This window comes from Crinia signifera, chromosome 3, assembly GCF_055691185.1.
Source record: "Crinia signifera chromosome 3, ASM5569118v1, whole genome shotgun sequence".
Classification (NCBI taxonomy): Eukaryota; Metazoa; Chordata; class Amphibia; order Anura; family Myobatrachidae; genus Crinia; species Crinia signifera.
The window spans coordinates 214,401,833-214,420,131 of NC_139219.1; the positions used below are offsets into that span (position 1 = coordinate 214,401,833).

General features: G+C 41.1%; 1 protein-coding gene across 3 annotated transcripts in view; it reads left to right on the plus strand.

Moving 5' to 3' along the window:
• Positions 1 to 18,299, plus strand: part of TDRP (testis development related protein) — a 138,729-nt gene that overhangs the window by 93,074 nt on the left and 27,356 nt on the right. The window lies entirely within an intron of this gene.

Sequence of the window (18,299 nt, forward strand, 5' to 3'; positions counted from 1 at the left end):
AGTCTGTTTTTCGTCACATAAATTTTGGTCTTTATCCTGGTCCCTGAGAGCTACTAACAGGTCATGTTTACCAGTGCATCTGTGGATCTGTAGAATGTGTCAGTTAGGAATTACATCACTACATGTTTGAAAATGTGACCGTCTGTAATGACTACACGTGTGCACTAGCTAGGTGCTCTCAAAAACGTGAAGTGTTGGTAGCTCTTGAGGACTGGTTTGCCCAGCTCTGGATCAGACACTGGGTTAAATGTAATATATCTGCACATATCATGCCACTAAAGCACTTCCCGCTTCACCTATTTGCCGATGCTAAGCAGTATTACAGAGGAGTATGAACATCTTTGGTGCTGAAGCAGGGGAAGTGAATACTCCTCTCTCCAGCGAACCCAACCAAAAGTGCACTATGTCTCATTGTCCAGAGACAGCCCTGCTACTGTGAATTTGCAATGGCAACTTCAGCTGTCTAGATCAAAATTGCCCCTGCTAGCAGCATGCTATCTTGTAGGTAGCATCATATCACCTTTCACACTTCTTCTTTATATCAGTGCAGATAACAGCACTAATACCATTCCTCCCCCATAACGACCATTTGTACATCTACCCCACTGTCCCATATGTAGATTCCATTCATCTTTAGACCCACAGCATTTCAGTGCCATCATTACGTACTGGGCAGGGTAAGTACTGAACGGCAAGGCTCATTATATCGTAACTGTAGTATTTAGTAAACAAGTAGTGCATTTTTGCTCTTGCTGTTTAGCTCACAAATGTATTTTTCAAAGAAATTTTAATTTAGGATGAGGGATTTTAATTGTAATTTTTTTGTGTATGTGCGCTCAACACGTAAATCCCTGGGAATTTGTCAAGCGGTGTATGCACATAGTGTCGCAGATTGAGTCACTGGGGACGGGCTTCTCTGTGTAAAAAATAGAATAATTTTTTTTTTTAAACAGCGTGGGTTCACCTCACCCGGCCCTGGGCTCTTTGATTTGTAGAAATACAAAAGACTGTAGTCAAAAGACTGGGGTCCCCAGAAGACACATATTTGCAAGTATATAAAGAGGAAAGTGTATGCCAAGGGTGCTATAATCCCCTCAAATTGGATGCAAATATCCCTTAACTGTGCAATTAGGTAGGATTCTGATCTGATATAACATATGTGGTACTGCAATAAACCAATTGCCTAAACACACAAACAGCACCTGTGGGTGTAGATGATAGGTCAATTTACTGTAGAGTAAATTACCCAAACAAGCTGGGAAGAAGGTAACAAATATTTTATTAAAAACAACTGCAGTAAGACCAAAACAATTAACCAAACATTTGGGAGCAACGACTCATGAATCGGCATAAAATTAAGAGAATCTAGTTTTCCCGAAATGGAGAGGTTGCAGTGGGCATTTGTATTATGACAATAGATTACTTCAAATGCTGTGGTTTTCTTGTTGTTTTTCATAGTGCTTCGGTGAAAGCCTTTTGTGCGAACGCTTGGATTTCTTGTTTCAGAAAGTGTGCTGCCTACCAGTATTGCTGGTAGAGGCTGCAGTGGGGTGCTTTGTTAGCTCTTTTGCTTTCATCGTGCTGCAGCTATCCTGATCTTCTGGCACCGCCAGGTCTTCAGATCCCACTGCCAACTTTTTTCCCTCTTCTGGCTCTGCCGCTAGCTCTTCTACCTCTTCTATTGCTGCTTCCTCTCTTCGGGAGCACTTCTTTGCTCCCTTCCACTGCCAAACTGAGCTCTCCTGCTCCACAGCATCTATTATAAAATGCTGGAAGGGGGCACAACTAGCGGCGAGCCCTGATCATCCCGATATGGCTCCTACTTATTGACCGTCAACCCTGTGTGCCATGATTGGCTCACTCTTGGCGCACCATTCAAAATGCCACAGCCTTATTGGAGGAGCTTGAATCCTTTTGGGATAAAACACACCAAGAAAATGCAGCATTTTCATGCTATAAAAAAGTAAACGCACACACAAACAACGAGGAACCATGCTTTTTGTCTGCTTGATAGCAAACCACGTGCCTTGCGTGATGAACCAAATGTTTAAAATTTCCTTGTATTGGTCCATAATACCTTCTTACAGTCTTTTGCATGCCAGTGGCAGTGCTTTATGGTCCAAGCAAGTGTCTCTTTTATTGCTGCAGAACAGCTGTCACTCTTAACCTGTTATTTGTCCCAGAGAAAGACTTTTTTTCATTTCTAAAATCTAAATTATTCAGGTAAACGTATTAGTAAAATCTCATGGATTTTATCGCTTATCTTTCGATTATAGGTTATCAACTGGACTTTAGTTGCTTAAATTTCAATAAATACAGTACAATGCTTCATTCTCACACAAAGAAAAAAACCTATGAAAATGCACATACATGAATAAAAACATTGGATTATCTGACATTTTAGGAGAATAACATGATTAGAGGGTACTAAGCCACAGGAAGGCCTACCATATCCAGCGGTAAGTCATCAAAGGTAAAGAGCTGATTAGCTTTTATGACTTACCACTGGGTCCTTGGTACTTTGGGGATATCCATAGGTATAGATCTTTAGGACCAGGAAAAGCCATGGAACAGGGAACCATAATTAAAACTGCAAATTTAATAGATCTGAACACGACCGTCTCCTCCCTGTAGTTTCTTACTCTGTCCTTTTATATAATAAGTGTTTTTTCCTGATAGGGGAAATGAACTGTAGGGGAAACGATGCATAAACGCTCAATCCTCATCTTAATTTAAGATTTTTTTTTTTTCAAAATACGTAGACATGCTTTTTTTAATGATTAATTATGTTTATGTAAGAAAGTAATTTACATTATGAACTGTTCAGTTTATCTTATTAGCTCATTATGCCAGTGACCTTAAAGTCCCCACGCATTGTGACATCCATGACTAATCTGGTAGTTTTGTACCAGACTGGCCAGGAACCTTCAGTAAGTTTGTGAGTTAACCACTTAACTGGCCCTTTTTTTGTTGTTGCGAGAAACAGCTTAGAAATTTGTCTTTTGTTTATGACTGAATTAGGTGAAGAACATTAATTTTAAAATGTATCCAAAACTATTATATTTTACCTATGCTAAACGATCAGCAGCATACTTGCCTACTTGAATGCTTTCCTTTGCGGGAGATAAGTAGGTGGTGGGAGGTGACGAGCTAGGGAAAATGCATTTGCTTAAGACGGGACTAAAATTACATGTTGAGCACAGAATCTCGTCATTAGGCTTCCTTCTCGGCCCATTTAACTAGGAAGTGGGCTAAATACAAGAAGGCTGCCGACTCTTCCAGGGGTCTTGGGGACTAAATCTTAATGACAAATCAAACGTGATTTTCCATGAGCTCTCCGGGAGGGCTCACATTGGACTTGGCACTTGATGTGCCATTTTTTTTTTTACATGCAATGCATATAAAAGGACCCCCGGGTCAATTCATGGAAAGTCCAATTCGGTACATCGTGGGTGCTAAAAAGCAACCACAATGTGCCGCTGATTGCTGCACATGCAAATTATCTTTTTTTTTTTTTATTCAATGGTTTTTATTGAATTTTTGCAAAAGTACAGGAATACAAAAACCCCCTAAACAATCTAAAGTATACATACAGGATATAAACGGAGTTTATAGGGAAGGACATAAGCATGGGCAATATCAGGATATACATTAAAGGACATAGTATATTATATAATATATTGTCACATTTATCCAAATGAGATAACAATGCTTATATGATCAAAGATAGAAGTAAATAAATAAAACAAAACTACCCAAAATAAACCCCCACCCTGTATAACCTACCCCCAACTTGGATCCCTTAAGAATAGTCCCCTTTTCCCACTAACTAAACTATGCTTCGGGGCAGTACGGATGTTGTAATGGTTTGCATTACTGCCTAACAGCATTGAGGTGGTCATGGGTTCAATACCCACCATGGCCCTGTGCGGAGTTCGTATATTCTCCCCGTACTTGCATCGGTTTCCTACGAGTACTCTGGTCTATTCCCATTTTCTAAAAATATACTGGTAGGTTATTTGGCTCCTAACCAAAAAATTAACCCTAGATCATAATAAATATGCTCGGGTTAATGGATAATAAAACCTATGACAGACAGGGACAATAGATGAATGGCCTTCTTAGCTAGGGTAGACCCAGCTCTCCCGCTATACAAGAATATAAAGCAATTTTACAAATAGCAACTAACCTCCAGTCTGACATGTAAATAATCCAACATAGTATACTGTGAGAAAATGTGCAATCCTAAACCAACTGAGATACAACTTTGCCTACCCACTATGTAAAAATGAACGAATGTCATATAGTGTGTACCAGTGACATTGTAGAAGACCTCATGTAGCATTGTGACTCAAAACAGGATATATCAATTCTGCCTTCTCACTTAAAATAAAATGAGTATCGCACAGTGGATAAAAATATTTAGCGTCCCTAACATAAACCTAATAGCTCTACTACACAAGACCCCACAGACCATGCCAGAAGACGCTAGGAATAATCTCCTTCTCCATACTACCTGCATGGCATTTAGGTTGGTCAGGAATGCCGTACATGCCTCAAAATACAGGTCTATTTTTCTCCCCCTGTGGGGCAATCCTGGCCAACTCTCCAATGTTTTCAGGGGTTGGAGTACTGGAGGCCTACGTTTTATTGCAAATTTTTTGAAGATAGACTCTCTGGTCTTCATGTCATACACAGACTTGAAAGACAAATACCCACGCCTACAAATCTCACACTTCACATATATCCAGGTGAAATGCTATGTATTACCTTTATCCGACCTACCTTCCAAACTTTGCACTATTGACAAACTAATCCATACACGGTTGGAGAAACCCCTACCTACATCGCATATTTATGACCTATGTTGGAAAAGTATTCCACTAGAACAACCGCCGAGAGGTCTTTTGAAGTGGCAAAATGATTTCCCTGAACTAACTATGAAGACAATGCTGACAGCATACCAATCATTAAACAAAAGTCTAACCTCTACCTCATACATAGAAATGCAACAGAAACTTCTACATAGATCATATTTTACCCCAAAACTTAAATTTCTCACCGGGGGGAGCCCCTAACGCCAACTGCTATAAATGTGGTAATCCGGACGCAGACTTAGTACATTGCATGTGGGCATGTGACGTGGTACAGTCCATTTGGGCCGAATTTCAAGACTACATCAAAACAAAACTTAATATTGATTTTGTTATTTCGAAAACCTGGGTTTTCTGGGGACAATACTCAGCCACTGACCGCAAACGCATTTTACCAGGTGTCAGACTACTACTAGTGAAATTAGCTGCGACAGTTAAAAAAACAATATTGTCGGAGTGGATTTCCCCAACTCCCTCCTCTTTGTCCTTAGCCTTTCCTAGGATGATGTATCTATTCATGATGGACTGGACAGAGACTTCCATTCAAAAAGAAAAACGCTAAATGAAGTTCTTTAATACTTGGTTACCCTACATACAAACCCTGTCCCCACCCCTGAAGACAGCACTAAGAAACTCTTTCTCTGACACCACCTGGTATCTAACCGAAACGTTATCCAATGATCATCCGTTCTAGTGTTAGACTTAAGGTTGATATGTGATTGGGATGCAACACCCTAAACCGTCATGCAAACCGAATGTATATCCTGTCAATTACTGTCATTATTGGTGTAACCCAATCTGTTAAACATAATAATGTTACAATTATGTTTCTTTTGTACACTCATGTTCTTCTTGTCAATAAAAGATATATTGGGAAAAAAATAATAATAATATTTAGCAAAAGCACATATAATAGAAACAGTTTGAGGCAAAAGGATCATTGGAAGGCAACCATAGTAGAGAGGTATACTTGAATAGTGATCGTTAGTCCGGCCAATATTCCATGATCTGAAAGTACAGTCTCATAGCAGCATTGTCCCATCGTGCACAATAATCAGGGGAGCGTCCCGCACTTATAGTAGGGGAATTTCAAGATGATCACACCAGGACAAGCGGAATAGCAAGCAGTTAGTCACCGGGGATCAACTCTCAAGATATCGCAACTAGCCGTCGGGAGAAGCTGAGGCACACGTACCAGCAGGGTGAGAAGACAGCAATAGCCGAGCACCGCGCAGAGAGGCTGTCACCGCTTGCAGGGACTCCACACCAACTTCGGCTCATAAGTACGCAGGCAGCCGATCGCGAGTCTGGTAAATTGGCTCAGAAGGGGTCACAGTGTGCAGGCTATCAGTACATTAGTAGTAGAGGAGAGATTTCCTCAGAAATTCAGTACTTGTGTAATATCTGGGCGCCCAATTTTTTCATTGTATCGCATCGCATGCAATATAGTGGCATACAGTTCATGCGATGCAATTTTTAATTGTAAAGACCCGATTTTTAATTGTATAGTCACCCATGGGTGATTTCATACCCCCACTATCCAACTACGCATGGAATTGATTTTATATAGTGTGGCGAGCCATCGAGCCCGAAGCGTGGCGTGCGGACGTAGAGTACATGTAAAGTAATCCGCGTCCCCTCGCGGGGCGCGCTACGCTCGCCACACTTCGGGCTCGCTGCACTCGCCACACTATATAAAGTCATCTCCATGCGTACTTGTATAGTGGGAGTATGAAATCACCCATGGGTGACTATACAATTAAAAATCGGGTCTTAACAATGAAAAATCGCATCGCATGCTTTAAGTAGTGGCATGCAATGAAAAAATCGGGCGCCCAGATAATACACAAGTACCGGATATTGAGCAGCATTGATGTGGGAGAGCTGAAAGGTGCTGCCTACTCCAAGCTACTCTAGGCAAAGCCCCGCAAATTAACTTTTATGTGTAGCACGTCCGACCCGATGCGCACAGGACTGCGCATCGGGTTAGAGCCGATATTACAGTGTAAAAAACAATCATGTGACACAGTGGCAATTCTAAAACAATATCCAGACACCTTTAAAAAAATTAATAGACCAATACTTCCCCCCCTTTTTTTTTTTTTTTTAAACAATCTGTAATGACACAGAGAGAAACAACATAGTGCAAGTATTGTAGGAATTGGAATAATTTAAATTTTCTTGGTTGCACTCACATTTGCTCATATATTTTAAAGCTTGCAATAGGTTCTTTTGAGGAATTAGCAGCTTTCTTTTTATAGAGGATTCCCATACTGTAAAACTCCAAAAGATATCCAAAAGATTGCCCCTCAGCAAGACAACAGGGGAACACTTTATTTTCAAAAAACACTCGCATTCAATAAAATTAAAAGCGCATATCACCATTCAATTTAATTCCACAGCTCTTCATTCCTCCTCCTGGGATGTAGATGGTACCTAGATCAGGTATGAAGTCCCGGAATCCCCACAAAGTCCTTTAGGAATACTCCAGCAGGTCAGAGTCCAGTGGAAGAAATGGGTATTAGGCTTAAACATGTTTTCGGATATCAAATCCTTCCTCAGAAGCCTGATTCCCGTTCTGCCCAGATCTGTATTTATACCTGAGTAAATGAATGTCCTTGATGGGCACGTTGTATGTGTCTCCCCGTTTGCGCCGCTCTGTCCATACTTCCGGAAGTGACGTCACTTCCGCGTTCCACACTCCCGGAAATAGTAGGTTACGTTCCACACTCAAAAGCATGCGCTTCATTTTACCAAGAAAGATTACGTCTAAATATGTTGCGCTAAAAAGTGCTTCTCAGTCCATTTATACAGATGGCAGATTCCACATACATATAAATAAGGGGTATTAAAATACATATATAATAATATTTTAAAACCAACTAATTATCGATAAAAAGTAAAAGAATATGTAAAAAACATATAGAAAACATATAAAGCGTGCAGAAAGAGCTAAGGAGCTCTAGAATGACATATCATTTATATAAAATATATATAAAAAAATCTTCTTTCATCCTGGCGCCGTGAAACTACACAAGTACCAAATGTGAAGAGATAGTGTGACTATCCAAACCTTTTTTAATATTATAGACGTGCGCCGTGAAACTACACGAGTACCAAATGTGAAGATACAGTGTGACTATCCAAACCTTTTTTAATATTATAGACGCAAAAACTGCAAGTCTGGTTTTTAAACACCTGGTTTTCCCAATGTTAACCAGAATGTAGACACACTGTAATGCGTTTACTACATTTTTAGAATTACAGGTTAGGAATTCTCTTATAGGATAGGTTTGTCTTTTACTATGAATTCCTTACGTTTAGATGCACCAGTAGTAACTTAGGGCCTTATTTTGGTTCATTCTTTCTGACAAAATCCTTCTTAGATGGACAAAACCATGTGCACTGCAGGGGGGCAGATGTAACATGTGCAGAGAGAATTAGATTTGGGTGAGTAATTTTGTTTCTGTGCAGGGAAAATACTGACTGCTTTATTTTTACACTGCAATATAGATCTCACTTTTAAGTAAAACCCCACCCAAATCTAACTCTCTCTGCACATGTTACATCTGCCCCACCTGCAGTGCACATGGTTTTGCCCATCTAAGAAGGATTTTGTCAGAAAGAATGAACCAAAATAAGGCCCTTAGTTATGTATATAGTACACATACCGCATCTGTGAAAGCCTTGACTTCTGATGCTTGATCTTTTGGGGCTTCAATAACACTTTTCACAAGTTTATTTTTCAAAGATGGTGCTCTTCTATAAATTAAGTAAATTATACCACCGGTATATCGGGCGCAATCAATTAGAACTGCTAAATGAATTTATATACAATTAATCTACTGCATGAACATGCTAGTGTGCTGCTCCCATAGAAACAAAACAAGCTAAAAAAATACACAATATAACTGAGAGCGCACTGTAAATGTCTATAACAATTTATGGTACTTGTGGATTATCACTGCTCCCATATATAGTGGCATGCGATGGGATGCGATTTTTGCCGTTTTTTACAGGTTTTTTTTTTTACAAAATTGCATGCGATTTGATCGCATCCTTTTTTTAACAGAAAAGCATCCAAATGCATTGAAATTAGTATCAAACATGTTCATTGGCCCCCAAATGTCATTTTTGAGGCTGTACCACCCCCACTATCAACGCGAAACTGAAGCGTGGCGAGCGCAGCGGTACGCGTCCTACGACCTTTTCATACTCCCACTATCCACGTCGGCGTGGAGTTGAGAATAGAAAGTGTGGCGAGCGCAGCGAGCCACCGAGCCCGATGCGTGGCGAGCGGACGTGGACACCTGTGAAGCCCGCGAGGGGACGCGGATACCTGTGAAGGTATCCGTGTCCCCTCGCGGGGATCGCTGCGCTCGCCACGCTTCGGGCTCGGTGGCTCGCAGCGCTCGCCACACTTTCTATTCTCAACTCCACGCCGACGTAGATAGTGGGGGTATGAAAAGGTCGTAGGACGCGTACCGCCGCCCCTCGCCACGCTTCGGGTTCGCGTTGATAGTGGGGGTGGTACAGCCTCAAAAATGACATTTGGGGGCCATTGAACATGTTTGATACTAATTTCAATGCATTTGGATGCTTTTCTGTTAAAAATCGCATGCAATTTTTTTCCCGTGCGATGGCCATCGTGGGAGCCGTGATACTCCACAAGTACCCTATTTATTAAAGATAAATAAAGCACAATTAAAATTGAACAATAATATAAAATAATATAAAATACTAATATTGCCAAATATCATGCCTGTCACAAATATATCACATTAGTATTAAGTATATACACTTAATACTAAGTGTATACACTTAATACTAATGTGATATATTTGTGACTATTTGAGTCAGTTGGTTTTCTATAGACTTTTTTGTTTTCAATTTTTCATCTTCAATATACAAGTTCTAAATCTAAAAACATAATCAGAGCAGATATTAAACACATGCGATTTGGCCTATTTAACCAGATTGGGCTCAGAAATAGGATTAAAATCTTGTGAAATCGGGCCAAATTGCACCAGTGTATGGGGGTTTTAAAAGACAAACTGGGTGACCCCACAAGATCCAGGAGAGTAGGCAAGTATAATCAGCAATTATAGACAGCATGGCAAATGCCTCTGTGGGGGTATAGGAAATACAGCTAGCAACTATGTTTTTGATTGGTTTGTGACGCCAGATCAATGCAACTACACCAAGCTAATGGTCTTCTTTAAAAAAAAAAAGCAAAACCTCTGGGCTAAATTTTTACTACAGCTTCTAACACTGAAAAGGGGATGTTGTCCATAGCCACTAATTCGATTTTGGCTATAATTTTTTGGATGCAATAAAGAAATAAGAACGAATCTGCTGGACAACATCACCCCTTTATTTTTAGAAGCTTTAGTAAATGTACCTATGTGGCAGATGTATGAAGCAGTGATAAGGGAGGAGAAGTGAACCAGGGCCATGGAAACCAATCAGCACTTGAGTAACAACTATAATTTGTATAATATAAAATTCTACAAAGCAGCTGATTGGTTGCCATGGGCCACTTCTTATCTGGCTCACCTCTCCTTCCTTATCACTGCTTCATACATCTACACCAGTGTCTGAATAAAAGCAGTTCAGTTTGGATTAGGCTTTTACTGGACTGACCATCACTAAAGGTCCATACACACTGGGCGACTATGCCCAGCTGGTATGGACAGCGATTATTGTTTTCATCACTGGGGGGAAAGCTGCACAGTGCATACACACACTGAGACACTTTCCCCCTTACCAACACCGGGGGGTGGACAGCTTTGCATAGTGCAGAGCTATGCAAAGCTGTCCTCAAAGCCACTCATCTGCTGGTAATAACAGCAGATGAACGGCTTTTTCGGTGATGGTGCGGAAGTGCTCAGCAGCGCTCACCACTCATTGCTGGGGCATACACACTGGGCGGCTTTTGGCTGAATGCCGATCAAACCTGCTGTTTTGAGCGACTTTTAGCTCAGTCACCCAGTGTGTATGGGCCTTAACACCTGCTTAATGCAGTTCTTGGGTTGGGCAACTGAAAACCCTATTGTATGTATGTATGTATGTATGTATGTATGTATGTATTTATGTATGTATATATTTTCTTTCTGAGTGGCAACTTGGTCATCCATAAATGCTCAGTAACTAGGACATAGATCTCCTTTGCAACTACAGCAAGGGTATGTTATGTTCCAAATTAAATGGACATTTGGCTCTAAACTGCTTGCATTTTTATGTATTTAGTTATTTATTTTCATTATAATAACTGCTTTCCAGAAATGTCCTCATAGATACACTATGTGATTGCCTTGTGCTGGCACCAGACTAAACAGCACAAAAGGCAATTGCACAGTCTATGGTAAAGCAATCCTACTGTTACATGCAACATTATCTAGTTAGATATAGGGTTTTGACTTAAAATTTAATTATCTTATGGGAAGAAATAAACAAATGCCTAAGGAGACAATTAAGAGGATAATTTGATATCCTTCAACTGATATTCACTAAATTGCAAATCACAATTTTATTTACTTTTTTTTTTTTTATATATATAAACCAAGTAGTAAAAAACTGAATGTAATTTAAAAAAAGATAAATGTAGGTAATAAATGGAAAATCTGTTGAAACAAACACTAATTGCAACTGCAATGGCAGTGTGAAAATCAACAATAAAAAATCTAAAATGGATTAAATCAATGCAATAGATCAGTGGTAGCCAACCCTAGCCCTCGAGAGCTACCAACAGTTCACATTTTCCAGACAACCTAGCTGCTGCACAGCTGCACTCATTAATCACTGACACATTTTAAAAGATACACAGATGGAGCTAATTAGCTCACTTGTGATTCTGTGAGGAGACCTGCAAAACATGCACTGTTGGTAGCTCTCGAGGACTAGGGTTGGCTACCCCAGCAATAGATGATCAATAACCACCTGTCATTCAGCCAGACATAAATTAGTTATTTTTATGAACACACTGCTTTGTTTCAGTGATCTGCGTAATAAGAACTTGGAGAGACGGAATCGGGTACCAATTCAGCGTTCAACTCTTTAAGAAAATGTGAGGTCTGCATGAATGCTAGTGTTTCTATGTACTGTATCATATGGTGTGTTTCTATGGGATGATGCACAATTCAAATTTATCATAAGAAAATGGTTACACCAGCTCTAAAGTCATTTTGGGCTGAATAAGTGTAAGGTGGCAATGGGTTTAACTGGTGGTTCTGCAGTGCAGCCCAAAATTCAAATTCAAGAGCCACACCAACAGCCACCCCCAATGCTGCCAAACATCACCGGCCAGGACTTACTGGCAGTTAGTGTGGCTCCCCTATTTTAATTTTGGTCACCTCTGGAGTCAATACTGGTGCCTAGTATTGTGTACTACCCCCTAGTTCTGTGACGTGCAAGATGTCAACGTGGCATAGGGCCTTATTCTAGTTCACTCTTTTTGACAAAATCCTTCTTAGATGGACAAAACCATGTGCACTGCAGGTGGGGCAGATGTAACTTGTGCAGAGAGAATTAGATTTGGATGGGGTTTTACTTCAAAGTGATATCTATATGGCGGTGTTAAAATAAAGCAGACCGTATTTACCCTTCACAGAAACAAAATAACTCACCCAAATCTACTTCGCTCTGCATATTTTACATCTGCCGCCTGCAGTGCACATGGTTTTGTCCATCTAAGAAGGATTTTGTCAGAAAGAGTGAACAAGAATAAGGCCCGTAGTTTACACAGACCTCTGATAATATGTTGATCCATGCTGTATGGATACATTCCCACAGCTAACTGATATTTAAAGGTGCTGGATCTTTGGTGCAAATGGACCTTTGCATAGGATGAACATTGTGCCAACACCATTTGATGGAATGCTCCAGAAAGATCCTTGAACCAGTTGTGGACATCTTGAGACTGAAGAGATGGTGCATTATCCTGCTGGAATATTGATCCTTGAACCAGTTGTGGACATCTTGAGACTGAAGAGATGGTGCATTATCCTGCTGGAATATTTAATCATTGCAGTATTACGTGAAGGGCTAAAAATGGTCCTAATGCTATGCAAAGTAGCAACTATGTGTCCAGATGGACCAGTGTATCCAACCCATGCCATGCGATCGCATGCGATTTTTAAAAAAAAAATGCTTAAAAACTGCAAAAATCGCATCCCATCGCATGCCACTACATATGGCAGGGGTGGCCAAACCTGTCCTCAAGATCTACCAACGATGCATATTTTCCAGGCAACCTGTGGATTTATAGTAGGAATGAATGCAGCATGTTTTTAAATGTGACAGTTAGTAATGACTACAGCTGTGCACCAGCTAGGTAACCTGGAAAACATGGACCGTTGGTAGATCTCGAGGACCGGTTTGGCCACCCCTGACATATGGCGTGCGATGGGAGCCGTGAAAGTACACAAGTACCTAATATTTTATACCATTTTCTTATTGGTGGCTTTGCCAGCCCTTTTAGGGTGGCTGCACCTCTTATTATATGTACAAATACACCTATATCCATGTGTACATGTTAAAGGAGCCGGTACTTGTTTCCTAGCACGGCGTCCACTAAGCAATTTGCTTAGTGGGCTATTCTGCATAGTGAAATTGCATTGCATCGCATGGGCCATTTAAGGGCCGTGCGATGTGTGATGCAATGCGATTTTCCTATGTAATTTATTCACTGCCACTGCCGTCTCAGCCCCGGGCATGTGCTGCAAAATCGCATGCGATTTTATAGGGTGTGTGTGATGCCATGACATTAGGTCATATGATTGTATGTCACAAAATATAGGTTTAACGCATCTCTTCCCCCCCCCCCCCCACTATCCACGCCGCCCCGAAGAGTGGCGAGTGACGGCGGAACGCGTCCTCCGACTTTTTCATTACCCCACTATCCACGTCGGCGTGGAGTTGATTTTATATAGTGTGGTTAGCGGACGCGGAATACATCTAAACCAATCCGCGGGGCTCGCTGTGCTCGCAACACACTTTCAGTAAAAATCAACTCCATGCCTACGTGGATAGTGGGGTAATAAAATAGTCGGAGGACGTGTTCTGCCGCCGCTCGCCACTCTTTGGGTGGCGTGGATAGTGGGGGGGGGGGGGTTTGCGTTAAATCTATTTTTGGGACATACAATCAAATTATTGTATACCTAATGTCATGGCATCGCACACCCTAAAAAATCGCATGCGATTTTGCGGGACATGCGATGCGATATTGTGGTGTAAAATGAAAAAAAATTACATGAAATTACATGCCGTACGTAGAAAATCTGGGCGCCGTGCTAGGAAACAAGTACCAAGGATCCTATCCAGGTGAGGCTCCTGAGGTAGTGCTGCAGCAGCACAGTCCACAATGTTTTCTAAAGCAAATTTCCAATGGCCTTCAACCATTGCACTTCAGGTTTTTCACATGCATTGAGAACACCTTTGTCTGCCCCCATGTTGTGGGTTCACAGCAACAGCATCCAAAGGAATGCAAATAACTAATTGATGAAGAAATAACAAATGAAAGGCCAGGAGCTGTCTGTAAAAAAATTGCATCAATTGTCCAATTACTCTTGGTACTTTGAAAATGAGGAGGCTATTTCTTAATTAAGCAGCTTCAATTCTTAAACCGTTGCTCCAATTCAGGTGTGGATGCCTGCAAATTAAAGCTGATGGACTGCACTTTAAAATAATATTCATTCTGTATCAATATTTATTGCCCTAACTGTATAAGAAGTCAGTATGCCCCCTAAATGTCAGACAGTCTTTCCCAATTAGTTACCAATATTTGGCATTGTACTGTAATGAAGATGCAGTATTTATTGGCAACGAATTACAAATTTTGTAAACTTTCAAGGTCCTGTGAGGTAGTAGCGGCTCATGACAAATGAACAATGAGCTATTGTTCCCTTATTTCATTTTATTATTGCTGGCTGGTTTTTTGTATTTTGTGCAGCTGGTATTTATGTATCAATAAAGTAGCATCGGCTTTTGCCTGTTTGCTGTCCTTTTGTGTTATTTACCCTTTTTTACTGAGTGCTTGTGGAGTGAGACAAAGTGTAATGTTTTCAGCATTTAATGCTATTCGTCCTGTACCAGCTGTGCAATATTTTCCCCTTAGAGCTGATACAAATCAAATAGAAAGTCCTCCATTCTCAAAGATCAATGTACCCCATTCCTCAGTTGTGCTTGTTTTGTCACCTTGCACTGCTGGGATTTCCATTACAATGGATTAGCTACTGTGTCTTTAAGGAGCCATTTATAATGTCTGACACACACATTTCTAGGTCAGTTGGCAGTTACCTGTTATTTGCAATGTTACCTTGAGGCTAACTTGTCATTTGTTGTACAATGGACTATAATGAAATTGCAGCCAATTTGGCACAAGAAGTAGAACATTATCCGGTAGCAAGTTAATGTTACTTTTTGTACGTATCTTTCATTGTCCCTTTCCTCAGAGGAACCATAGGACATGAATAATGCTATAGATTACATTTAGGGCACCTTACAGTAGTGGAATTAAAAGCCCCAGCATTACCTTTGTGCTTTGCTATATTGTTTATAATGTGAGAGGTATGTGGGTTTTATTGTGCTCTGTGTTAAGTAAATCCAACAATCACATACCTTATGTCCATTATGAACAGGTGAATGGCCAATATGCATTAATTTGGTATATAGTGGAATGGAGCATTGTTGTATTAATATTTATGAATAATTAGATTCTAATCATTAGGAAGCATGTATGTAATGTTGTATAGGGTAAAATAGCCAACATGGAACCTGGCATGTGCTTGATTAGAAGCTTGTCATCAGTAGTGAAAATGCAGGATTATACCCCTTTCACATCGCACTTTTAAAACGGTATATTGCCGTTTTTTTTCCATTTTAAAACGTTTAAGGCTGCAATGTGAAAGTGCCAGAGTTGATTTACCGGTTAAAGTTAACCGGTATTTCAACACGGTTAAAAAGCAGAGTCCTACACGTTTTAAAGCCGTTTTTTGGGCAGTTTGAACAGCTCTATTTCAATGGCTTGAAACATGTCCCTTGGGGGTTAAACGGGTTGAATGTGTGAATGGTATTAAATGATTTTTAAAACGGTTTTCACCTGCAATGTGAAAGGTCTCAAAGCTCAGACCCGTTTTAAAGTCCCATTTAAGAATACCGTGTCATTACCCATTTCTGCAATGTGAAAGCAGTATTAGAGTGTTGGTACATTAATGTAATTGCTGGAGTGGAAAATTGTGGATCAGGGCTAGGGCTCTTTTAAGGAATTATGTAATAGAATGGGTGCTCACCATGCAGCTGTTGTGGAACTACACATTCCAGCATGCTCTGCTATAGTTTAGCATTCCCTTATAGCAAAACATTAGCAGGGTTGTAATATAGGATGGAATGGATTTAACAACTGGTGCAAGTAATAGCCAAGCAGAGAGATAATGTTCCATTACTGTTCCTTGAGGCTGGGCATAAATATATTTTATTTGCTTGCATGTTGCCTAATGTTCTCAGAACTTGCTTATACCCAATAATTGACCAAGTGGGAGAAAAGTTGGAAGCCTTGGGCCTTAATGACTGGTCCTATTCAATTTTAGCCCCTTTTTTCCCAGCCAGTAAAATACCTGTTTCCAGGCGTTAACCCATAAGGGTGCATTTAGTGCGGGTTTTATGATACTGAAAATGTTGCCCATAGCAACCAATCAGATTGGTATTCTCTTCTCAAAGGTGCTAGTTATGCCAGACAGGTGCCATGTAACGTGCGCTTCCACACATGTCCCAACGCACAGCACATAAAGTATGTGCTGCCCATACATTTTTAACTAGATTGCATCGCATCTAGTACAAAACGCACCTTGCTTTATCCCATCACATGCATTATGAACTAGATGCAATGCAATCTAGTTCAAAAGGGACTGCGTTTATCGCTCCGTGTATGGGTGGCATTAGATGCAAAATAAAATCTGGTTGCTCTACTTCTTCTATAAAACCCACTTGAGTAAATCTGCCTCATGGAATCCAGGATAAGTCCCCAAACCTATGTGTTAATGGGTTTGCGGTTCCTGAAAACAGGCTATTTATCAGGGATTTTATTCATTTGCATATAGAGCAATGCAAATATATGTTTGATTAAATGATCACATATCTAAATATCAGGGCTAATGTAATAAAAATAAGGTTATTTAACAGCCATAAATATATGTTTTTTCATGATATGATCGTTAAAAAAAAATGTACAACAGTTACGCTGATTCCATTACTGGGAAAGATGGGGGGAAAAAGCTTTATTATCCTATATAATAAAAGGCTAATGCTGCTTTTTAACTCAATGGGGTGAAAGTGTTTTTTACATGCCACTAGTTGCCGCCTAAGAGCATTTCAAATGTTGCTCTGTTGGTTGCACACAGCTGGCAGCACTGAGATTACTGTTGTATAGGGCTGGTAAGGATTGGGATCATTTGGTCTACAGCATAATGGTTGACATGGGTCTAGGTCGCTGCGCTCGCGATGCGTCGGGCACGGTGCCTCGCTACGCTTAGCACACTATTTTATTCTCCCACCATGCCCTATTGGATGGTAGGGTATGAAATACCGCCTGTTGGCATATTTCGGCTCAAAGAACCCCATGTCGAACTTTTGACTGTCGACCTAGACATTGTCGAACTAATGACCTTTCGACCTTTTCCCATTTCGACCTAATGACTGTCGACCTTCATGCTGTAGACCAAATGACCGCATCCCGGCTGGTAACTAGTTTATTCAGATGATGATAAAATAATACCTCAAAATCCACTTCGACGTTAAAGTGTTAGCATGCTCATTGTCACTTGTTGATAGTCAACACATTGTGATACTGTTACTTGGTACTCTTTACCTAGAAGGGCGCCCATCGTGGGCATCGCATGTACTAAAAAATTGCATGCGATGCGACCGACGCCATTACCGCGATTTCCCATAGGGAACAATGTTAAATGTCCCAATTGACCCGATTTTCCCTAGGGAACAATGTTAAAAGGCCCACAGAGGCCAAATAGGCACCCTGAAGTGTGAAATGGCCCCCCCAATTGTTAACGCCACCCCACGATCAACGTCAACCCGAAGCGTGGCGAGCGGCGGCGGTACGCGTCCTCCGACCTTTTCATACCCCCACTATCCACGTCGGCGTGGAGTTGAGAATATAAAGTGTGGCGAGCGCAGCGAGCCCGAAGCCTGACGAGCGGACGCGGACACCTTCACAGGTATACGGGTCCCCTTGCGGGCTTCACAGGTGTCCGCGGCCCCTCGCGGGGCTCGCCACGCTTCGGGCTCGGTGGCTCGCTGCGCTCGCCACACTTTCTATTCTCAACTCCACGCCGACGTGGATAGTGGGGGTATGAAAAGGTCGTAGGATGAGTACCGCCGCCCCTCGCGGGCTCGCTGCGCTCGCCACGCTTCGGG